This window comes from Phyllobates terribilis, unplaced genomic scaffold (genome assembly GCF_046119375.1).
Source record: "Phyllobates terribilis strain yellow unplaced genomic scaffold, ASM4611937v1 Scaffold_3__8_contigs__length_932513732, whole genome shotgun sequence".
NCBI lineage: Eukaryota > Metazoa > Chordata > Amphibia > Anura > Dendrobatidae > Phyllobates > Phyllobates terribilis.
This window is the reverse complement of record NW_027362763.1, coordinates 471903074-471929503: the sequence shown is the minus strand read 5'-3', so window position 1 is coordinate 471929503 and position 26430 is coordinate 471903074. Positions and strand designations below refer to the sequence as shown.

General features: G+C 43.3%; 1 protein-coding gene across 2 annotated transcripts in view; it reads left to right on the top strand.

Annotated features, from left to right (window-relative positions):
- Window positions 1–26430, top strand: part of CDK19 (cyclin dependent kinase 19) — a 252857-nt gene that overhangs the window by 93823 nt on the left and 132604 nt on the right. The window lies entirely within an intron of this gene.

Here is a 26430-nt window from a genome sequence, read left to right as displayed (position 1 = left end):
TCTAATATGCCATTCTTCTCTAACCTCCTGGAATGCTTGGTCCACTCCCGTCTAATCTGCTATCTCACAGATAACTCTCTCCTCGACCCTCTACAATCTGGTTTCCGCTCTTTACACTCCACTGAAACTGCCCTCACTAAAGTCTCTAATGATCTACTAACAGCTAAATCCAAAGGTCATTGCTCCCTTCTGATTCTCCTGAATCTTTCTGCCGCATTTGACACTGTGGATCACCAGCTCCTCCTCACTATGCTCTGTTCTATAGGCCTTAAGGACACCGTTCTCTCCTGGTTCTCCTATCTCTCTGACCGCTCCTTCACTGTATCTTTTGCCGACTCCTCTTCCTCTTACTGTCGGGGTTCCGCAGGGCTCAGTCCTAGGCCCCCTCCTCTTCTCTCTATACACTGCCCCTATTCGACAAACAATCAGCAGATTTGGGTTCAAGTACCATCTCTATGCTGACGACACCCAATTATACACTTCCTCTCCTGAAATCAGCCCTACCCTAATACAAAATACCAAGGATTGTCTGTCTGCTGTCTCTAACATCATGTCCTCCCTCTATCTTAAACTGAATCTATCCAAAACTGAACTTGTGTTTCTCCCCTCTACTAACCCAACTCAACCTAACATTGAAAGTACCTTGGAGGGTTCAACCATAACTCCCAAGCAGCACGCCCGGTTCCTTGGGGTCATATTCGACACTAAACTTTCCTTTACTCCCTACATCCGATCACTCACCCGCTCTTGCCACCTGCATCTTAAAAACATCTCCAGAATCCGACCTTTTCTCACCTTTGAAACTGCTAAAACTCTTACTGTTTCTCTTATTCTCTCTCGTCTGGACTACTGAATGCGGCAGCCAGGACAGAATTTCTGTTCAGCCGCTTCACCGATGCCTCCATCTTGTGCCAGTCATTACACTGGTTACCCATTTGCTACAGAGTCCATCCAATATAAACTCATTGCTCTCACCCACAAAGCTCTCCACAGTTCTGCACCGCCTTATATCTCCTCTCTCATTTCTGTCTATCGCCCTACACGTGCCCTTAATTCTACAAATGACCTAAGACTAACATCCCCCATAATCTAAACCTCGCACCTCCGTCTCCAAGACTTCTCTCGTGCTGCGCCAGTTCTCTGGAATGCACTTCTCCAGACGATCCGACTGATACCTAGCCCCCACGTCTTCAAACGCGCTTTAAAACCATATCTTTTTAAACAAGCCTACCACCTCAACTCAGTAACCTAACTTTCCCCTGTTCCCTCTTTCTAAATATTATTCAGAATCTGTTCCCTACTATTCATCTGTCTCCACACCCTCCATGCTCACGATAACTGCAGTGAATACTCGATTATTGCACTTAAACATACTGGCTGATGACCGGATCATGCAGCCTTATATGAAAATCCCTATTTATTATAATTGCCAGACCTGAAATAACAAGCACTCTTCACTTATTGTGTCCCTCCATTTCTTTGTAGATTGCTAGCAGGGACCTCAATCCTAATGTAACTGTTTAAACAGTCTTAGGCTGTGTGCCCACAATGCGTTTTTAAGCGTTTCCGCAGTGGCAAAAACGCTGCAAAGACGCTTAAAAAACGCATGGTAAAAGGCCTGCCATGTTCCCCAATGATTATCCACATGTGCTGTGCACATGCTGCGGAAATTTCCGCTGCGGATTGTCATTGCGGAAAAAAACGGAGCACTACCAATTATTTTGCGGAAGCGCTACGTTTTCGCCGCCATTGACTTTCATTGGAACGCTTGGATTCCGCATCACTGCATCTGTACATGCGGAATCCATGCGTTTCAATGTGCGGATGGTACCCGGGTGTGGAGGACAGGAGACTCTCCTCCGGACTCGGGTACCATAGAACCTGTAAAAAAAAAGAATAAAATAAAAAATAAATATTATATTTACCTTCTGATGGGCCCCGTTGCACTCGTCTTCACTTGCCGGCAACTCGCAGTGGACTGAAGGACCTGCGTTGACGTCATTTAGTCATGTGACGGGTCACATGACTGCTGACGTCGGCAGGTCCTTCAATGTACCGCCAGCTGCCGGCAAGCCCGGACGGAGCGAAGCAAGACTCCGGGGGCCATCAGAAGGTAAGTATATATATATTTTTTACCATTCTTTATGGTCACACTATATAAATCCATGCCGTTTGCATGGATTTACAGTACAGACCAAAAGTTTGGACACACCTCATTTAAAGATTTTTCCGTATTTTCTTGACTATGAAAATTGTACATTCACACTAAAGGCATCAAAACTATGAATTAACACATGTGGAATTATATACTTAACAAAACAGTGTGAAACAACTGAAAATATGTCTTATATTCTAGGTTCTTCAAAGTAGCCACCTTTTGCTTTGATGACTGCTTTGCACACTCTCGGCATTCTGTTGATGAGCTTCAAGAGGTAGTCACCGGAAATGGTCTTCCAACAATCTTGAAGTAGTTCCCAGAGATGCTTAGCACTTGTTGGCCCTTTTGCCTTCACTCTGCGGTCCAGCTCACCCCAAACCATCTCGATTGGGTTCAGGTCTGGTGACTGTGGAGGCCAGGTCATCTGGCGTACACCCCATCACTCTCCTTCTTGGTCAAATAGCCCTTACACAGCCTGGAGGTGTGTTTGGGGTCATTGTCCTGTTGAAAAATAAATGATGGTCCAACTAAACGCAAACCGGGTGGAATAGCATGCCGCTGCAAGATGCTGTGGTAGCCATGCTGCTTCAGTATGCCTTCAATTTTGAATAAATCCCCAACAGTGTTACCAGAAAAGCACCCCCACACCATCACACCTCCTCCTCCATGCTTCACGGTGGGAACCAGGCATGTAGAGTCCATCCGTTCACCTTTTCTGTGTCGCACAAAGACACGGTGGTTGTAACCAAAGATCTCAAATTTGGACTCATCAGACCAAAGCACAGATTTCCACTGGTCTAATGTCCATTCCTTGTGTTCTTTAGCCCAAACAAGTCTCTTCTGCTTGTTGCCTGTCCTTAGCAGTGGTTTCCTAGCGGCTATTTTACCATGAAGGCCTGCTGCATAAAGTCTCCTCTTAACAGTTGTTGAAGAGATGTGTCTGCTGCTAGAACTCTGTGTGGCATTGACCTGATCTCTAATCTGAGCTGCTGTTAACCTGCGATTTCTGAGGCTGGTGACTCGGATAAACTTATCCTCAGAAGCAGAGGTGACTTTTGGTCTTCCTTTCCTGGGGCGGTCCTCATGTGAGCCAGTTTCTTTGTAGCGCTTGATGGTTTTTGCAACTGCACTTTTGGACACTTTCAAAGTTTTCCCAATTTTTCGCACTGACTGACCTTAATTTCTTAAAGTAATGATGGCCACTCGTTTTTCTTTACTTAGCTGCCTTTTTCTTGCCGTAATACAAATTCTAACAGTCTATTCAGTAGGACTATCAGCTGTGTATCCACCAGACTTCTGCACAACACAACTGATGGTCCCAACCCCATTTATAAGGCAAGAAATCCCACTTGTTAAACCTGACAGGGCACACCTGTGAAGTGAAAACCATTTCCGGTGACTACCTCTTGAAGCTCATCAAGAGAATGCCACGAGTGTGCAAAGCAGTCATCAAAGCAAAAGGTGGCTACTTTGAAGAACCTAGAATATAATACATATTTTCAGTTGTTTCACACTTTTTTGTTAAGTACATAATTCCACATGTGTTAATTCATAGTTTTGATGCCTTTAGGGTGAATGTACAATTTTCAAAGTCAGGAAAATATGGAAAAATCTTTAAATGAGAAGGTGTGTCCAAACTTTTGCTCTGTACTGTATATAGTGTGACCAAGTTGACAAGCACTTTCCAAGTGATGCTAAAATCGCTTGGAAAGCGTTTGACAACCCGCATGCGGAAATGCATGTGAAGAACGCTTCACTTCCGCATGTCCCTGGCAGGAAAAACGCATGTACAATCTGCAGGCGTTTTTTCTGCCAGGGAGATGCAGAATCGCTCAGGAAAAAATCCTGAGCATTTCTGCATCGTGGGCACATAGCCTTACCTTGTATTGAATTTATTGTCTGTACATGTCCCCGCTTAACTGTAAAATGCTGCGGAATTATGTTGGCGCTATATAAATAAAAATTATTATTATTATTATAGTGGTAGGGGTGGACGAGCCTGGAGAGAGGACAGGGGTCAGTCTAAAGGATTCCTATTTAATAAAGGCGCCACTTACAAAGGGGGACCCAAACATCAATGACGCCACCATGACGTTTCTTTTTATGTGATCAATCTAATACGATCTGTAAAATTTTTGAAGTGTTATATTCAACTTTATTCTTGATTCTATTGTTAAAACTTTACATATAATAAATATATTTGAAAGAGTAAGCTTATACACCTCTCAGTGACCAGACCAAAGTTTTTATATCAAGACGTGTCAATTTATGTAGCATCAACTCTGGAATGTTTCAGCTTATCTCAGTGATTTTGAATTTTGTATTGACACACTTTATGATAATGGTAAAGTTAGGTTGACATGCTTTGCTTTTATTTATGAAAACATCAGAAATGTAACAAAATCTAAAAAAAAAATTTTTTTAAAATTTGAATGATAAAACTTTTTATTCCAGATAGCCATACCGCATAATATAGTTAATAAATAACATTTACCTTCTGTCTACCTTACATTAATACCATTTTACAAATGTCATTTTTATTTTGTTAGGATGTTAGGTTTAAAAAAATTAGCAGCATTTTTTCATAGAAATTTGTATTTTTTTTAGAGACTTGTTAAGTTTTGAAGTACCGTACCTGTTGGGGACCTATATATTGGAAAACCCCAAAAAGTGATACCTTTTGTAAAAACAGCACTTCTCAACATATTCAAATCTGCGGTCAGGTGTTTTTTTTAACCCAGCAGGAGCTTTTCAGGAATTAATGCAAAGTAGAATGACTGGAATGAAAAAAAGGAAATTTGTATTTTTACTACTAAAATGTTGCTAACATCTGTAAAGCAGCGGCTTTCATGAGGCAGTTACTCAAGATAGTTCAACTGAAATGTCTTTATTTTGTCAACCTACGAAAGTAAACTCAAACATTATCCTCCGGTTTGCTGTCGGATCATCCGTAACAGTCCATATCAATCCACTGCCATGGGCGACTGCACCATCGTGTAACTCGTGGGTGTGGCAATAGCTTTTCGGACATACACAGTACTCCTGCTCTGATGCTTTCAAAACCAAATACTGACACACCCAACCCTTGTTTTAAAGTTTAAATGGAAATCGTGGACATGGGCCACTCCCAAGACCTTGAGTGGAGGGAGAGATGCGCCCCACTACCTTCCTACAGATCTCTCCAAAAATAAAAGCCCATGTCAGACTTTTCTCAAATCTGACTTGGTCAAATAGTTTGACCAAGTCCACACTCGCTTTTTTTTTTGTTGCATTGTAACCACAGCTGTGGCTGTAATTACAATGCTCTCCAGCGAGTTCAGTATATTTCTTCTCACATCCTGGGGGACACGTAACAACCCTCATATATGATCCTCCTCACTGCGTCACAAATCTGAATAGTTCACTATAGATGGCAGACTCTTAAAGGGAATCTATCACCAGGTTTTAGCTTTGTAATCTGCGGGCAGCATGAGGTAGGGGCCAAGACTCTGATTTCTGAAATGTGTCATTTATTAGGCTGTCTGCTGTTGTTCAATACAAAGTGTTTTATCAGCAGGATATTTTCCCTGCTAGACTAGCTACCCGTGTGCCTCCTGGTCCAACCATGCCCCCACCACTGATTAGCAGTTTACTGTCAATATACAATGAACATAAAAGTCTTCTAGTGGTGGGGGTGGTGTCTGCTTTCTGTGCACTGCTAGATCTACAGCAGAGAAAACTTTGATTGTATCACAACTGCTGTACCCAATAAACTAAGTGATAAATCACTGAAATTGGGGTCTTTTCCCCTACATTACGCTGCTCTCAGATGAGATAGTAAAAAGCTGATCACAGATTCCCTTTAATACCATCACTTGAGCTTGGATTTCCCTCACAACCATCAGGACCACAGTATCGCAATGTCAGTGTGCCGATGAGATTAAAGTGGGAGCCCTTACTCTCTATTAACTGTCCATATGCCACTGCCACTAACAGCAACATCAAGGGGGTGAAACGGCCATGGTCGGTGCTAACACAGATTGTGATTGATACAGCAGGGTGTCAGCTATAGTATAAAACTGACAGCTGCTGCATTTTCACCAATCAGAGGATGCTATACTCTGATATCTCAAGTCAGTAAAAAGGTGGTCATTCAGGTGTTAAAACTGATCCTTTCACACTGACTTAATGATTTAACAAATGGATCTAGCAGCACACGGAGGTAGACATGGGAACACTGTCTCTTTAAATACTTCCCAGGTTTATTATACAGGCAGCACAAACCATGGTGAATAGTGATGAGCGAGTATGTTCATTTAACCCTTTTGGCGAGCATTCTCGGGTGCTCGCTGAGTATCTTCAGCGTGATCGGGGTGTTATGTTTTAGTCACTTCGTGCTCATGATTTGCGACTGTTTGACAGCTTTAATACATGTGAGGAATGCCTAAGAAACAGGCATTCCTCACATATATTAAAGCTGGCAAACCGTCGCAAATCGTGAGCACGGAATGACTGAAACGTAACACCCCGAGCACGCTGAAGATACTCGGAAAACACCCGAGCATGCTCGTAAATCTTGAGTAACGAGCATGCTCGCTCATCACTAGTGATGAAGTAAAAATAAACATGACCCTTTGGGTAAAAACAGGAAAACAAAGCAAAGTGGTAGCACAAAGCACAGTCCTTGTGGTAGCGGTGATCCGCCCGCTCAGAGTTTAGCAAACCAACGGTTCTGATTTTCCTTGTCAGGACACAAAGTGCTGGAGTTCCTCTCTCCAGCCCTACTGAACACTGAATAATTCAAAAGACTGGCTATTTATAGCCCAGGACACACCCTGGGGTGGAAATATGATGAACAGCCTCCCACCCTCTCTACAGCTGTTCACATAAAATCCTAGCCCATTAAAAATGGCTTATTAACCCCTAGACACATAGTGTGCTGGAGCAAACTTCTAGGTTTCAACTCACTGAAGCTAATAGCCTCAGTGAAACATATCTCCCCTCCAGTACATTGCCAATGACTTTGTCACACCAGCTAAAACATTCTGATTGCTGCTTGATTTGTTTTTTTAAATCAATGTGAATGGAACAGTTTAAAAGTGCATTTTGCTTCACTCTGATACCGACCCAGTTTTTTTATTCATTTATGTACAATAAGAAGAACATATACATGCTGCAAACTTTTATCTGTGCAGTGATATATTTCTTATACTTTTAATTGTTTTAATTACCGTATATTTTTTCATTTACCCCATTTTTTTAAGTCATTGTTCTTCAAATGTCCATTTTGTTTATGCATATAAATATACTGTAGCTCACTATTTTGATACTACTTTATGTCCCTTATTGTGTTAGTGCTATGCTCCATGGGATGGGCCTTGATTGGATGCCAGTATCACATGACCTTTAAATTGTGATCCATAAAATAGGTTCCCTTATTAGGGACTGTTGGTTCATTGAGTGTGTATTACGTGGCCTTTTTCTTATCCCTTATTACGTATTACTCTGTTAATAGGTCTGATATTTAAACAAATCTACTCAGGTGACACACTGTATTAATGGCCATTGTTGGGCACCTAAGAGCCGCCACAGTAAGAATGTCTAAGCATCCACCATAATGACCCATTGTAAATAAACGTATACTGCTCGATAAAATGCAGTATACGGAAGAGGAATGCTTAGTCTGATAGGCTTTCCTATAAAGTTAGAAAAACAGTGTGCAGATGTGTGCTGGCCAAACCGAGGCCAAATAACACACTTTTGGCCTCGATCTGGTGAATGGAGGAGTAAAGTATATGTTGAGAAATGCTCCTAATGATCACTTTAGGCTTAGTCACTGAAACAGTGTACATTTTAAAGGGGTTCTCCAAGAATGAGATAATGGAATCCCTGATATAATTCAAACTGCATCCTGTCCTAATCACATGTCAGTACAGGCTGTAGACTGAAAAGATACTGCTCCCGAGACCTGTGTCTCAACTGACAAGAGCTGTATTACACCGACTCTTTCAGCAGGCAGGAGCTGGGCTGCGATATGTGAAGAAAAATGTTTTAACCCACATTGTGCTTGGCGAGGAGATCTCCAGATTCATCCTTATCCTCTCTGTCTGACAGCTTTATAGCAGTGCACAGAGACTGACTGCACCCAACTGGAAAACAAATAATCATTGAGGAGAAAGAAGCTGGAGATAACCTGCTTTGTGCTCAGCAAGGAAGAGATGTATTTCTTCACATATGGCAGCCGTGTTCCTGGCCGCCGACTGAGGTATATTTGATACTGCTATTGTCAGTTGAGACACAGGTCTCGGGAGCCGTATGTCTTCAGTCTGCAGCCCGTACTGACATGTTACTTGGATGGATTGTGGTTTGAATTATATTAAGGATTTCATTTTATCTCATTCTCGGAGAGCCCCTTATCGAATGGTTTAGACATATGAAATGCGAGTGTCAGGTATTCCACAGAGACGACACCTTGGAGATAGCCAACACTGTTCAGCCAGAGACAGCGTAGGGGCAATTTAACTCATTAACATATTGCCTGTTGGCAAATAGAACCCCCAACTAAAGCTCTATAAAACTTAACTTTTAATAATTAAATCCTTATTATAGTAGTAATTTATATTAAAATTCCAATATAGGCGCAGATAGTGAGGACTATCAGGATTATTCAATTGACATAACTGTGTATCCAATAGCCATCCTATCTATTTCCATTATCATATGCTTGTGGCCGCGGACCACTTATTGCACTATTCCCTACCTGTCCTATTGTAAACTAAAATTATAGCCTCCCCGACATGTTTCGCCTAACCGGCGTCATCAGGGGATCATTTAGGCGTCATTTAGCCTCTATCCCCTGATGACGCCGGTTAGGCGAAACATGTCGGGGAGGCTATAATTTTAGTTTACAATAGGACAGGTAGGGAATAGTGCAATAAGTGGTCCGCGGCCACAAGCATATGATAATGGAAATAGATAGGATGGCTATTGGATACACAGTTATGCCAATTGAATAATCCTGATAGTCCTCACTACCTGCGCCTATATTGGAATTTTAATATAAATTACTACTATAATAAGGATTTAATTATGAAAAGTTAAGTTTTATAGAGCTTTAGTTGGGGGTTCTATTTGCCAACAGGCAATATGTTAATGACACCTTGGAGATATCACACAATATCTCACCGTTGCCGTCACTCTGTCAGGAATCCGCGAGCACACGGTCCCCACTACCCACTACGTAGGTATCAGCAAGCAACCAGTGAGCGTATGGCGTCACACCTCCGAATTCCAACACATGGAATATGTGTATACACCCCGTACGGTTACTGCCAGCTTCACGATAGCCCAATTATTATTATTCTCTGCCAGCACCAGCCAGATTGGAAATATAATACGTCAGACGCCTGGGTCAGACGCCTGGGTTCTGGTATCGTATATGGCTTCGGGGGAGGGAACGATTACAGGACAAAAGAAACAGATCTATTAAATTTTATATTTAATCCAAAAGGGAGGCAGTGTTCAGAAACATATACAAGATTTTACAAATGGTCATTTACAATACAGAATAGACAGTTACATAAAATAAACAGGATTACAGAAGAAACTTATTATAGAGTTCGCAGAGACAAATCAGTATAGATGGAGGAGGTGTGATTTGTTGCTTTTAGTATCTATACCCCCCTGGCAAAGAATGCTCATCAATCCTCCGTGGACTCTTTTATGCCTAAGGGAAAGACTGCCCACTCACCCCCTGTGCTGACATCACGGGGTGGACTCTAGCCTGCACATTTTATTTAAGATATCTTGTTTTTGGGATAACTTATCACTGGTTGATCCCAGAAGCCCAAAAGTGATACCATATTTTCTATTATGATTTTACCTTAATTTAGAGACCACACATGGCGTAGCTGCGATCTGTTATTATGGTGCTCTTGCGCTACAGCTCCCCGGAGGGGTTTACAGCTACGAAAAAAATAAGCATCTTGTTCCCTGGCTGACCCTGCCACTAAAAGTATTGGTCCCCTTATTATTAGAATTATGGAACTTGAACTATTCCATATTTCGTATTGGTGCCGGGCATCCTGGGACCCTCTATTAAATTCCCTTTTTCGTCCTGGGAAGCAAGCTTCACCAGCTACATGTAAATTGATCGAAAGCCGGTGTCTAATCATCCCCTGCCGCTGCCAGGGAGAAAGACCCTTGCATTTTGATTAGGTTATAGCTTTACAAGTCACTTCTGCTGTAGGTGATAATTTGCAGAGAAACAGATGCTGGACTGTCAGCTCTTCTCTTGTGACAAATGGTAGATAAGGGAGGGTGAAGAGGGGTTTGGGAGAAATGGTTCATATTTTCTTAATATCTCCATGACAGCAAGTTTTACTAAATTTCTAATTTTTTGCCACAATTCATGCCAGTGCCCACCACCCCCAGATTAAGATTTATGGAGGAGCTTTATATTTTGCACATTTTTGTGGCTTTATAACTTCCGACATGGCTATTTTCCATTTTTGTTTTACCTCCTCTTCTTCCAAGAGCCATAACTTTTTTTCAACATAGCCATATGAGAGCTTGTTTTTTTGCAGGACGAATTGTACTTTTGAATTACATCAATCATTTTATCATGTGATGTTCTGGAATGTGGGAAAATTCCAAGTGTCGCAAAATTGCATAAAGAGCGCAATTCTACAATTTTTTTTAACTAAGTGTTCACTATACAGCAAAACTGACCTGGCAATATGATTCTCCAGGTCAGATCGATACAGAGATACCAAACATACTTTTATTTAAGTGGTGAAAAAAATAGAAATATGGGAAAAAATATTTATGAATATCACAGCCATCATCTGCCGGGAAAGATATGGGCTCAGGAACTGTTGGGGAGCCAGAATATGACCTAACTGTACGGTGTTAAAATATTTGCAGCTTTTCATGCAAAAAAGTTTTGCGTTAAAAAAAATTGATGAATCAGACCCTGTAAATTTTATTTTCTGGTCCATGCCTTACTGAAGTTTTCTTGAAAGAAGCCATTATTTTGTGTTTTAAGTCAGTTGGGTCAAATGCTTTATCAGTCTCAATTTTTTATCTGAGTAAAAAGTTATAGATGGAAAAGCAACTCTTTCCTATTTAAAGGGGTTATCCAATACTTTATATTACCCCCCCCCCCCCATTTATCCTCCCGGGGCCCCTAAGGATTTTTGTAATTACCTTACGTTGCAGATACTGCCTGTGAGCGGCGCTATCACGGGCCGCTCACAGGCATCACGTGACCCCCCAGCTGCAGCCTGCTCTGACATCTGCTGACGTCACGACAAGTGCTGGCAGCAGCCGGGGGTCTCTGTCTTCTGCGTTCCACGGTGGATGCCAGGCTGTGGGCGGGGTTACCCCCCTCATCAACCCGGGCATCCACCGCGCGCTCTGCCTCTCCCCATTCATTGGAAAAAAAGCGCGCGGTGGATGCTGGGTGTGACGCGGGGGGTAACCCTGCCTACAAACCAGCAGCCACCACGGGGACCCCAGCGCTGAGTCAAGCCTCACTTGTCGTGACGTCAGTGCGGGGTCACGTGATGCACAGGCAGAAGCAGCAACGTAAGGTATTTACAAAAATCCTTAGGGGCCCCGGGGGGATACATTAGGGGGGTAATATAAAGTACTGGACAACTTCTTTAAAGTTTGAAGAAATTAACAAGCACTCCAAAAAAAGCTTAGATGCTTTGATCTCTGTGGGGAAAAGTTGCAGCCAGAGTTGTCTGGCATCACCCTATAAACAAGAGTGCATACTTGTAGCTGAGTGAGGAAAAATAGTTTTTCCCGATGGCTAATTCATGTATGGACTTGTCTAAGAAGTAACTGCATAGACAGTGGTAGAGAAATGGAAAGTCATTGGGTCTGATGAGAAAGCTCCACTACGGAGAAAGGGAAGACTGAGAAAATCTTCACATATAAGGGTTAAGGGGAATGTGTCATCATAAAATAACCTATTGATTAAATCAGATTTTTCTGTTAAATGCATATTTTCTTTTTATGTTTGGCCATTTTTTTACATTTTTTTTCATATCACAATCTGTATTAAAAATAAAAAGTAGAAATCTTGCAGTTTTCACACTGGCCACTGGGGCTATTCTAGGCTCATTCTTCCTGTTGTTTCAGAAAATGCACTTGTACATTAGCAGCAATAGACTGAATCTGACCCTATCTTTTGCATTGAAGCATCTAATGAGCATTTGCAAAGTTCATTATAAAGAGAGGGGGAACAGGGTCAGCTGTGAAATCATCTATTGTGAATGGTGGATCCTGTGTTATCAGCTGTGTATAGAGGTGTTAGGCCAAGTGTACATCAGTGACTCCATTGGGGCTTCGGGGGAAAGCCCGGAAAGACAGGATTTGTCAAAACCCTTGATGGGGCCATTCCCTTTAATAAGGCAGACAGAGTCACTTTGTGCTTTGCATTGTTTGCCTGGTTGAGGCAGGCAGAAAAGCGTGGTTGACCATCATTTGTGTTTCATTTCCAAACGATGGTTGGCAGAAATGGTCAAAATTGTCTACTTCGGGTGACTTCTATAATAGTGTGTATGGGCAGCTTTGCATAGGATAAAGTACATGTAAATCAATAAAATAGGTTTGCAGAGTTTCTTAACTTTGTAATCATTAAATGATTCTCAGAGGTTAACATACGCGACACGTTTGTAGCTGCACTATTCACAATGCTGCATGTATCTGGTATTTCCACATGACGGCATATTGTTCTCTTGTTTTGAGATGCCCAGATGTTCAGTTATATAATCAAAGGACACATGAAGTATTGCCAGCTATGCACGGCAAAGCTGCTTTAGAAAATCCATTAAAAACATCATGTTTTCCAGCCAGGGTAGAAATAGATTGACAGTGCATGCATCTTTTTGATATGGTTTCTCTTTGCAGAAACAGTAACCAGCTAATGACTAATGTTTGAAATGTTCACCCCATATATCCTCAGGGTATGGTCACACTATTGATTTTCTCAGCCATTAAAAAGGACAAAGTTTTCAAGTGGAAACCACTTTAGAAAATGCCCAGTGTTTCTCTTTTAATTTTAAAGCATTTTGTTATCTTTTTTGTTAATGCACCACTCCGACGTTTTTATTTATTTCACCACTGCAATAATGCATATTTACTGCCCCTCGTAAAATAATTACCATCCGCCGTTTTCTACTTTTCCCGGTGCCCTTCCAGTCCCATTCTGCCATCTTGTGACCGCAGAACCAGACTGACTGTAAGTAAGCGCTAACAGTCACTAGCTCTCAATATAAATCTATGAAATGTAAAAAAAAAAGCAAGCTGAAATGGTGCTTTACTACCCAAAGTTTTTTGTTAAAAAAATTATCAGAAAATTCTAACAAAATATGTTAAGTGTAAACCTTAATAAAACGCTCAAAATAAAACCAAACAGGCGTCTTCCGGCCATTTTTTTCGAGTCTGTTTGCACGTGAACATGCAAATTGCATCTTCAGACAAGAGGAGACACTAAAGTTGAAGTCCTCTTCCTATCTGAAGAGGTAATTTGTATATGTAATTGCCCAGAGGAGCACTGCATTGCTTTCGATTCTCTTTACACTGTCCTGTCAGGCAATTCACTCTCCTCAAGGAGAGAAGTTACACCATAGACCCCTGTTAGAGGCTTATCATACAACCAAATCAGATCTCTCACTTTGACCCTGAAACCCTGTCTGCAATAGAGATTCTGGTTTGGCATTTATCCTAAAGCCCCCGTCTCACATAGCGAGATCGCTGCTGAGTCAAGGTTTTGGTGATGCAACAGCGACCTCACCAGCGATGTCGCTATGTGTGACACTTTGCAGCGATCAGGCCCCTTCTGTGAGGTCGCTGATCGCTGCAGAATGTCCTGGACCTTTTTTTGGTCGTTGCCCTCCCGCTGGTCAGCACACATCGCTGTGTGTGACCAGCGGGACCAGCGATCAGGCTGGTAACCATGATAAACAGCGGGTTACTAGGGGCGCACGCGCACTTAGTAACCTGCTGTTTATCATGGTTACCACTCTGCTACGGTGAGCGGTAACCTCCCGCTCACCGTAGCAGGCTCGTAACCATGATAAACAGCTGGTTACTAGGTGCGCGTGTGCCCCTAGTAACCCGCTGTTTATCATGGTTACCAGCCTGCTCCTGCTTCAGCAGGCTGGTAACCAGGAGCAGGACATTGTGGAAAGATTCTTTCCACGATGTCGCTGCTCCCCTGATCTCTGGTGAGCATCCACATAGCGACGCAGCAACGATCCCTGACAGGTCGTATCGTTGTCGGGATCGCTGTAGCGTCGCTAAGTGTGACGGGGCCTTTAGTCATGTGGCAAGGTTCACTAAAGTTTATTTTATTGACTTTTAGAATTGGTACCTTCAATAGGTGGCACTAGAGTTCAAGTCATCATTCTCTCTGAAGGGGCAATTTGCATATTTAATATCCCTCATGAGCATTGCATGGCCTGTAAATCTCTTTACACTGACATGTCATTCTCCATAATAAGAAACATTGCCACTTTGACCTCTCATATATGAAAACAAATTATATGGCCTTAGGCCATGATTTGCCTAGTTTCAACTCTACTTGATGAGTTTTAGGCCCTGGTTCATCAAAGCTTTTACGCCAAAAAAGTGGCATAAAATCTTTGAAAAGTAGCACAATTTTATTGCAATTTGGAGTTGTGCCAAAATGTTGCTAATTTTGGCATTTTCACATCTGTTTTTCCCACCTCTGACATATACTGTACATGTGACAGGGGCGTCATGCCACAGCTTTATTTCATGACGAGCTGTAGCGTTCCCTACGCCAGAAATCGCATTCCAATCCCTGAGTGGAGTAAGATTTCTGGCGAGGTACACATCACTTGTCAGATGCTACAGATTCATCAAGAGGCGTGCTCCACTTCGTGAATCAGAAGCGTCTGGCTCAATCATGTCCCCTCATCAAGACCACTGAAAAAATCACTGGTCTTAATGAATCGGTGCTATAGTTTTTAGCTAAATAATGCTTTCCAGATTGAGCAGTTTTTATTTTTAAACTCTTAATATCTGATATTAATTAGGTGAGCATCCACTTTAGTAGGATCTGTTCAAGTAACTTCCTGACCGCTAAGGTTAAGTTCCCATAATATGTTTTTGGTGCTGTGTATTTTCGCAGGGTCTTAGACCATGTGCACACATTGAGTATTTGGTGATTTTTTTACCTCAGTATTTGTAAGCCAAAACCAGGAGAGGGTGATAAATACAGAAGTGGTGACGTGTTTCTATTATACTTTTCCTCTGATTGTTCTACTCCTGATTTTGGCTTACAAATACAGAGGTAAAAAAAGCTTAAGATACCAAAAAAGGACAAAAACTGCAGCATCAAAAATGCACGAAAAAACACGTAGAAGAAACAACGCTCAAAAAAAGTAATGAAATGCTGCAGAAAATCTGCCACATCAAAAGCTCACCAAATACTCATCATGGGAAAGTAGCTTAAATAATTAGAAATGTTTGTAAGTTGTATACTCAACAAGTGTGCTTTGTGAAAGGTCTGTCAGTATGCGCATCCCTTCCAGCTACATTACTGGTGTTCATATGATTTCAAGCCTGTCTAACATATGAGTAATCACATGAAATTGTTGCTGCAAATAAATATCAGTACAATGTGACTTACCGTGTACACTAAAAGATTAAACAACTTATTTTGAAATCCTTTACGTAAACTTTGCAAGTTATCACCTACCCTAATGATATCTGTGTGTAGCGCCGGCGTCCCTGCCCTCTGCTAGGCAGGGACGCTGTTCCCCTCACCTCTCTGCTTCGTGCCCGGCGTCCTCCTCCCGCTCTGCTGGCAGCGCGCGCTCCTTCCTGGCCACCGTGCTTAGGGCGCGCGCTCTCCCTCCCTCTTAAAGGGGCCGCGCGCGCCGTCCTAAGGAGTCCCCGGCCAATGGCCGGAGGACTTCACCATATATAAGGCACCTCCTCCAAAATGGAGGTGCCCGAGCAATGTTGTTGCACTGTTCACTACTCTGCTTCAGCCCTCAGGTCCCGTTGCCAGTTACCTGCCAGATACCTGCCAGATTCCTGTCAGCTTGCTGTCTTATTCCTGCCTGATATTCTGCTACCTGCCTGCTAGCCTGAGGTCCGACGGTCTGCCTTACAACTCCTGTCAGTCTGTCTAAGGACCAGCTTGCCCGCTCACCTGGGAGCGCACATCAGCTACCTGCCTCCTTGCCTGAGGTCCGACGGTCTGCCTTCCAACTCCTGTCAGTCTGTCTATGGACCAGCTTGCCCGCTCACCTGGGAGCACACATCTGCTACCTGCCTGCTTGCCTACCTGGAGGCTCCGCCGTCACGTGCTGTGACCACCCGCCTGTCCAGAGACTCTTGCCCGCTCACCTGGGAGCGCACATCTGCTACCTGCCTGCTAGCCTACCTGGAGGCTCCGCCGTCACGTGCTGTGACCACCTGCCTGTCCAGTGACTCCTGCCCGCTCACCTGGGAGCGCTCATCTGCTGCCTGTCTCCTAGCCTACCTGGAGGCTCTGCCGTCACGTGCTGTGACCACCCGCCTGTCCAGAGACTTCTGCCTGCTCACCTGGGAGCGCTCATCTGCCGCCTGTCTGTTGGTCTTCCTGGAGGCTCCGCCGTCACATGCCGTGACCACCCGTTTATCCAGAGACTCTCGCCTGCTCACCTGGGAGCTCACGTCTACCATCAGCCGCCACAGGTCGTACCAACCCTTTACCCAGAGACTGCCCCGGTCACTTGCCGTGACCATCTGCCCGTTCATCCAGAGACTGCCCCGGTCACTTGCCGTGACCATCTGCCCGTTCATCCAGAGACTGCCCCGGTCACTTGCCGTGACCATCTGCCCGTTCATCCAGAGACTGCCCCGGTCACTTGCTGTGACCTCCTGCCCGTTCTTCCAGAGACTGTCCCGGTCATCTGCTGTGACTGCCTGCCTGGTCGCCACCCGCTCCCTTACAAGGACCGCCCCCTTGTATAGTAGCTCAGAGGTTCCGCCTCCCAGACCCGTTACACTGTGGTTTGGCTGCCAAAACTCTCACCTATTTCGAGAACGGGGCTCTGAAATTCCTCGTTCGGCTACGTTCCCACAATGAGTTTTTGGTGCATTTTTGATGTTGCAGAATTTTTTGCACCTATTATGTAAATTAGTTTACTTGCGTTTTTTCATTGCGTTTTTGTGTATGTTTTTATTGTGTTTTTGGATGCTGTGTTTTTTATCTCTGTTTGGCATGTCATGCTTTTAATAAAGCTGCTTTGTTTTTGATACTTCTTGGCTTTTTGCTTTGACAAAACTTTATTGATACACTTAGGTGCGGATTATATGTGTTTTTGATGCGTTTCCAACACGGAAACGCACTAAAAATGCATGTGCGTTTTTTGCTGCAAATTTTGTGCATCTAATGTAAGTCTGTGGGAAAAATCCGCACTGAAAACTCGGCGTATCCGCAAAAGAAATTGACATGCTGCAGATTTGACAAACGCACTGCAGGTGAGTTTACGCAGCATTAAAAAGAAGCACAGTGGGCATGATATAAAACCCACCAACTTTGCTTGACCTGGAAGAGGCTGCGCTTTTCACTCCGGGAAAACAATCCGCATCAAAAACGCACCAAAAGTTCATCGTGGGAACGTACCCTTAGAATTAAGCAAGCACTGTGTACTCTCTCTGTCAGTCAAATAGACAATGAATAACTTTATTCTAATGGGGCGTTTCATTGCCCCATTCATGTGATCAGTGAAAACTGCTGAGCTAGAAATATTTAAAGCACCATTCCAGCTTTTTTATTTTATAGCTGTAGTGGTGTCACTAATCTAAATTCCCTGCCCATAGTCTTATACTTACCAGCCGCCGTCTTCATCTGTTATCCGAGCCGTTCCAGTCATCTTCTGCTACTTGTGACCTGCCGGTACACTCCAGTGTTTGCTGGGTTATCAGGACATCACAACTCAATGTAAGTCTATGAGAGCCAGAAATTTACAAAACCATTTTTTTAGAGACCACATCACATTTGACGTGACTTTGAGGGGCCTTTATGACAGAAATACCCAAAAGTGACACCATTCAAAAAACTGCACCCCTGATGGTGCTCAAAACCACATTCAAGAAGTTTATTAACCCTTCAGGTGCTTCACAGGAATTTTTGGAATGTGGAAGAAAAAAATGAACATTTAACTTTTTCACAAAAATGTTACTTTAGACCCAATTTTTTTTATTTTCGCAGGGGTAACAGGAAAAAATGGACCCCAAAATTTGTTGTGCAATTTCCCCTGAGCACGCAGATACCCCATATGTGGAAAAAACCACTGTTTGGACGCATGGCAGGGTTTGGAAGGGAAGGAGCGCCATTTGACTTTTTGAATGTAAAATTTGCTTGAATAATTAGCGGACACCATGTTGCGTTTGGGGAGCCTCTGATATGCCTAAACAGTGGAAACCCCCCACAAATGACCCCGTTTAGGAAACTAGACCCCTTAGGGAACTTATCTAGATGTGTGGTGAGCACCTTGAACCCCCAGGTGCTTCCCAGAAGTTTATAACATTGAGCCGTAAAAATAAAATTTTCACATTTTTCCAACAAAAATGTTTTTCAGCCCCCAATTTTGCATTTTCATAAGGGTAACAGGAGAAATTGCACCATGCAGTTTGTTGTGCAATTTCTCCTGAGTAAGCCGATACCCCATATGTGGGGGAAAACCACTGTTTGGGCGCACGGCAGGGTTCGGAAGGGAAGGAGCGCCATTTGACTTTTTGAATGTAAAATTTGCTTGAATAATTAGCGGACGCCAAGTTGGGTTTGGGGAGCCCCTGATGTGCCTAAACAGTGGAAACCCCCCACAAGTAACACCATTTTGGAAACTAGACCCCTTAGGGAACTTATCTAGATGTGTGGTGAGCACCCTGAACCCCCAGGTGCTTCACAGAAGTTTATAACATGGAGCCGTAAAAATAACATTTTCACATTTTTTCAACAAAAATGTTTTTCAGCCCCCAATTTTGCATTTCCACAAGGGTAACAGGTTGCGTTTGGGAAGTCCCTGATGTGTCTAAATAGTGGAAACCACCCCACCCTCCCCCTCAGTGACTCCATTTTGGAAGCTACACCCCTCCAGGATTTTATCAAGGGGTATAGTGAACATTTTGAACCCAGAGGTACGACACAGAATTTGATAACATTAGGTCATTATATTGAATAAGTTGTCATTAGTCTTGAGTGCAAGTGCTCGCTATTTGAGTTTGCATCAGATACTAGGGTATGCACCAAGTATCGCGGGTGCTCAAGTGATATGCTCGAGTCCCTGCCCCGCATGTTTTTTTTCATTAGACACCCAAAAAAAAACATGTGGGGATCGCTCGTGCATGGCAGGCAATCCCCGCAAGGTTTTTTTGGCTGTATAACAGCTGCAAAACATTTGGGGAGGAGACTCGAGCATGTCACTCGAGCACCCGCCATACTCAGTGCATACCCAAGCACCCGATGCAAACTCAAGTAGCGAGTACTTGCGCTCACTAGTCGCCATATCGTCGTCATTTTTTTTTCTTTACTTCTGAAAAAACCCCAACCCGAACCTTAGCCCAACCCCAACTCTAGCCTAACCCGAACCTTAGCCTAACCCTAGCCCAACCCTAACCCTAGCCCAACTCTAACCCCAACCCTAACCCTAGCCCAACCTTAACCCAAACCCTAGCACAACCCTAGCACAACCCCAACCATAGCACAACCCTAACCCTAAAGTTTATTTTTTACGCCTTTCCTCGTGTGGTATAAGTGATTAGACGACGTTATTCTTCGGGTCGGTGCAATTACAGACTAGTTTTTGCATTGCCATATTTCGAGAGCTATAATTTTTCCATATTTCGGCCGACAGAGTGATGTGACGGCTTGTTTTTTGCGGGACAAGTTGACGTTTTTATCGGTATCATTTTCGGGCAAATTACATTTTTTGATCGCCTTCTATTCCGATTTTTGGGAGGCAGAATAAACAAAAGCCAACAAACAATTCAGGATTTTTTTTATTTTTTATTATGCCGTTCTGCGTGTGGTAAAATTAATAAGGTAGCTTTATTCTTCGGGTCAGTACGTTTACAGCGGTACCGCATTTTTTTTTTTAGATATATATATACTTTGGCGCTTTTACACAATAAAAACTATTTTATAGAAAAAAGCAAAGCAAAAGGTGGCTACTTTGAAGAACCTAGAATATAAGACATATTTTCAGTTGTTTCACACTTTTTTGTTAAGTATATAATTCCACATGTGTTATTTCATAGTTTTGATGCCTTCAGTGTGAATGTACAATTTTCATAGTCAGGAAAATATAGAAAAATCTTTAAATGAGAAGGTGCGTCCAAACTTTTGGTCAGTACTGTATGTATTACAGTACTTTGCTCTGCCCTTGGCAGGGAAGAGAGAATTGCACCTGCGCTGGAGCGCAAAGGGGAAAGCTATGTGGCGGACGTAGGATGCATCATCCACACGAGGTAGAGGAGGACGGCATCGCAAGAAGAGAGGAGGCGAAGGATGAAGACCAGAGACGCCCATCGGATCAAACCACCCTGTAGGTGAGTATAATAGAAGGTGTTTTTTTGCCTTACAGGGTGAATAGGAGTCATATATACAGCATTGTAGAATGCAGTCACATGGGGCTGAAAGATGGTGGCCATAGGTTATATGGGAAAAATCTGGTGACAGGTTCCCTTTAATCTGTTGACGATTAACTTTTTGGCCAGCACAAACCACAGCATCCCAGAAAATGTTGAGAGAGAAGTACAGATTTCCTTCACTGTTAGTCTCCCGTTTAAGAAGGGTACACAAGTTCTCAATAGAGTTTAGGTCAGGTGAGGAAGGGGTCATGTCATTATTCTGTAATCTGTAAAGGCTTTACTGGCTAGCCAAGCAGTGGAGTACTTAGATGCATGTGGTGGAGCATTGTCGTGCATAAAAATCATAGTTTTCTTGAAAGATGAAGACTTTTTCCTGTACCACTGCTTAAAGAAAGGGCCTTCTAAAATAAGCAGTAGGTTTGGGAGTTGATTTTGAGCCCATCTTCAACCTGAAAAGGTCCAATTAGCCCATCTTTAATAATACCAGCCCATAGCAGTATCCCAACTCCATCTTGCTGGCTTCTGAGTCTAAGTGGAGTTCTGTGGCCATTTCTGATCCAGTCACAGGCTCATCCAACTGGTCCGTCAAGAGTCACACTTATCTCATCAGCCCATATAAACTTTGAAAAATCTATCTTCAGATATTTATGGCCCAGTCTTGACATTTCACCTTCTGTGTCTTGTTCAGTGGTGGTGGGGTTTCAGCCTTCCTTACCTTGGACAATTTCTCTGAGCACTGAAGACCTTGTATTTCTGGGTACTCCAGAGAGCTGCATCTCTCTATAAGGCTGTGTGCCCACGATGCGTTTTTGGTGCGTTTTTTGGTGCGTATTTCCAGCGCGTCAATGTTCCAGAAACGCATTGCATACCTTATCCCATGACTTCCTATGACATTGTATAGGCAAATACGCATGCAGAAACGCACAAGAATTGGTCATGTCCGTATTTTTTCTGCAAGTAAGATCTGCGCAGAAAAAAACCTGTCCATGTGCACAGAACTTGCAGAAAAAATACGGACATGACCAATTCTTGTGCGTTTCTGCATGCGTATTTGCCTATACAATGCATTGGAAAAATGCATGGCAAATACGCATGCAAAAACACGTCAAATACGCATCAAAAACGCATGTAAAAACCGCATGCGTTTTTCTGCCAAGGAGATGCAGAAATGCTCAGGAAAATTTCTGCTTCATTTCTGCATCGTGGGCACATAGCCTAAGATTTAACAATTTCTGACTTTTCAGAGTCAGTTAAATCTCTTTTTTTGGCCCATTTTGACTGAGGAAAACGAGCTGCCTAATAACTCTGCACACCTTGATAAAGGGTGTTGTTATCCTTAGGCTGCACTCTTCCTCATTATACAAATACACATCACATGATCTGCTTCATCCAATAAGCATTCAAGTTTATACAGCTTGGAGTTAGGAAATCTGCACAAAAATGAGGATATGGTCAAAATACTCACTTGCCTAATTGTGTACACAGTGTTGGTACATGCTATACATGTATGTAAACGTGTGCTATCTTGTCAGGGACAGACCACCTTAGTCCCTGAAGCTGTGATCGCATAGTGCCTATCAGCAAATAAGGATTTAGGCCTCGATTCATTAAGACATGCATTTGTTACGCCAGTCTTAATGATTGGTGTGCAGGAATAAAATGCACCAAATTCATTAAGAGGCGAACAACTCTTAATGTATTAAGTACATCTTCTGCAAAATTCTGCAGCATTTGAAGGTGATTTACACCAGAAACAACATGATGAATTGGGGCCTTAGGGTACGTGTCCACGATCAGGAATAGCAGTGTTTTGGACACAGCATATTTTCACTGCATCCAAAACGCTCTGTTCTAATTACGCACTTGTGCTTAGGTAGTGTAATGATATTCTACTGTGGAAACTACACAGCGGAGACAAGCATCTCTGCAGTGCCGTAACTATAAACTTCGGGGCCCCGGGGCAAAACTTCATAGTGGGGCCCCTCAACATTTCAATCACTAGAGGTTGTGTGGAACGTGGTGAAGCCTGCTACGCATTGTTGTATACAACACACAGGCTTCACCACGTTCCGCAAGACCTTTAATAGATTTTGTTGTTTATGATGCATGTTTTAGAAGTTAAATATTCAGTGAATATGTTTGGAAAATTAATAAGGTGAATATTTCCAAATATTGCACAATTTTCAAATAACTGTATATGTTTATTAAATAGCAGGGCTTCTCACAGTTTGTCACAGAGATCTTTGTGTCTGCTGAGACTGTCTCCTCTCAATGATGCTGAGAGTTTGTTACAGTCAGTGTGCACTGTGCCTGCCTTGCCAACTCTCTGTGATCTCCAGACTAACATATTGTTACAAATCTTGTGCTATGAGACGCTCCAGGCCAGTGCAGGTTTCCATTCATTGACAGCTGGCAGAGTTCCTGGAAATTATTGAAATGATAGTCTCTCCTGTCCTCCGGGTGACATTGTCTGACAGGAATATAGGATCTGGATATTTTATGAGAAATTAAAGTATTAAAATACAATTTTTTACAATCAGTTTGGGGTCCCTTGGGTGGTTGGGGCCCTGGGGCAGTGCCCCGGCTGCCCCGGTTGTAGTTACGGCCCTGCATCTCTGCTACAGAAATTAACATACTGCGGCTCATAAACCCACTCCGCGGCTGAGTTTACGCAGCATTAAATAGAAGCACAGTGGGCATGGGATTTCTATAAATCTCATCCACTGTGCTTGTAATGTAGAACGCAGCGAAAATACACTGCATCCAAAACGCTGCTCCAAAATGATGCGACTTTTCAATAGTTTATACACAAGAATCCTAGTGTAAAAGCTTTGATGAATTGAGCCGATAGTCTAGACCATACATGTTAAACTCTGGCCCGTGGGCCAAATCTGGCCTGCAGGGTGATTATATTCGGCCTGTAACACCAGAATCACTTCCCCTATGTGGGGCCATTATTCTGTATGGAGGGCTTTGTAGAACCCATTATTCTGTATGGAGGATTATGTGGGGCCCATTATTCTGTATGGAGGACTATGTGTGACTCATTATACTGTAGACTGGTTGGCCCGCGACTTTGTCCAAGTTTTTGACTTTGGCCCTCTGTGTGTTTGAGTTTGACATCCCTGGTCTAGACAGTCTACAAATTAGACACATTTATCAAACAGCATGAGCCACTTCGATAACGTAGATTTTGTCAGTCTTGGCAAGTTTGCCACAATAACTGTAAATTGGGCTGAAAACAAATATACATGAACTTAAGTTGGAATAGTTCATTCCAAATGCAAGGTCTATCTACCCACAGAGAGTTTATCTAATTTAAAAAAAAATTGTTATAATAACGATATTATAAAGTAAATGCATTTTGTACATTTTGTTCAAATTGTTCTTAGGTTTAGGTTGCATTCCCCCATCCATGAAAAATAGACAGATTTTTCTTCCATGATCCATCCATTTTGCATCTATTTTGCGACCCTGCTGCATCTGTTTTTATGTTCTCATCCATTTTTAATAAATGAAGAAGGTAAACTGAACTCTATTGTATGCATTGATTCTTAACAAAGGATCAGTTAAAAATGGATGAAATGCAGAGGGATCTCTGAAGTATAAAGTATGTCTTCAGTTTTCCATCTGTTTTTAACAGATCCCCCATAGACTATAGTCAGGCCTGGCTTCAGCACCCAGGCAAGTGCCAGGGCCCTGAGCAGGCAGGGGGGCCCACTCGCCTTTGGGCGCCCTGGCGCACTATGGGACCTGTGAGCGCAGGAGAGCGGTGCCCGCGCCCGTCCCCCCTTCCCGCTTGCTCAGGGCCCCAGCACAATACTTACCTCTCCCCGTGCCTCCGCAGCATTTCCTGTATCTTCCGCAGCTGCTGCACTGTGTCGTCTCAGGTCAGAGGGCGCTATGACGTCTTTCCACCCCGCCCTCTGCTGAGCAGTCACAGTGCAGAGCGGGAAAACAGCGACACTGATGAGCTCGGAGCAGAGCAGAGCAGCGGCAGCAGGTGAGGAGAAGTGAGGTGAGCATTTGATTTTTTTTTTTTTTTTTTTTATGTATGGAGGCATGGGGCATTACATGGGGGAATAGCCTGCATGGGACATTATATGGGGCACCTGCATGGGGCATTATATGGGGCACCTTCATGTGACATTATATGGGACACCTGCATGGGACATTATATGGGGGCCCAGGGGGCATGGGCATTATATGGGGGATCAGCCTGCATGGGGCATTATATGGGGGCCCAGCCTGCAAGGGTCATTATATGGGGGCCCAGCCTGCATGGGGCATTATATGGGGGCCCAGCCTGCAAGAGGCGTTATATGGGGGCCCAGCCTGCATGGGACATTATATGGGGCCCAACCTGCATGGGGCATTATATGGGGACCCAGCCTGCATTGTGTATTATATGGGGGCCCAGCCTGCAAGAGGCGTTATATGGGGGCACAGCCTGCATGGGGCATTATATGGGGGAACAGCCTGCATGGGGCATTATATGGGGGCACAGCCTGCATGGGGTATTATATGGGGGCACAGCCTCCATGGAACTTTATATGGGGGCCAGTATTCTGTATGGAGCATTATATGGGGGCCAGTATTCTGTATGGAGCGTTATATGGGGACCAGTATTCTGTATGGAGCATTATATGTGGGCCAGTATTCTGTATGGAGCATTATAAGGGGGCCAGTATTCTGTATGGAGCATTATAAGGGGCCAGTATTCTGTATGGAGCCTTATATGGGTACCAGTATTCTGTATGAAGTATTATATGAGGGCCAGTATTCTGTATGGAGCGCTATATGGAGGCCAGTATTCTGCATGGAGCATTTTATGGGGGCCAGTATCCTGTATGAAGCATGATATGGGGGCCAGTATCCTGTATGGAGCATTATATGGGGTCCATTATTCTGTATGGAGCATTATATGGGACCCATAATACTGTATGGAGGACTTAGTGGTGCCCATAATACTGTATGGAGGACTTAGTGGTGCCCATAATACTGTATAGAGGACTTGGTAGTGACCATAATATTAAATGGAGGACAATGTGGTGCCCATAATACTGTATGGAGAACTATGTGGTGCATATAATACTGTATGGAGGACTATACTGTCCAGTCTGCACTGTGCGCTGCGAGGATTTGACGGTTTCTGAGATGTTGTAGAATTTACAATAGATATCACTCATGTAATGTAAGAAGTAAGTGAAATCTTTGGCCTTGTACTATATCTATATTTCTCTGCAGTATCTGTGCATCATGAATTGTGGTATGTGTTAGAGGGGCCCACTGATACTCTTTCGCCCAGGGCCCACAAAAACCTGGAGCCGACCATGACTATAGTGGCCAAGTCTAATCTGAAAATCTGATCAGAATAGAACTTCCTCTGAGTTTCACGGATCAGATACATGGATCTATTTTTAAAACTAATGTGTGTTTGGCTCAGTGAAGCTATGGCTCCGTGTGCTGTTCATTTAAAAACAGACGTATACAACACATGTGCAGACACTGTCTACACACAGTTCTTTAGAACGGATACAGTCTGCAAGCGCCAAGTTATCCACTGATGAAAATACAGTTGACTGCCATATTGTTTTTGAGTATACTTTTTGCATTGTTGTGCATAATGGCAGACTTCTGATAAACTTGTTTCCTTTTATTTCTCT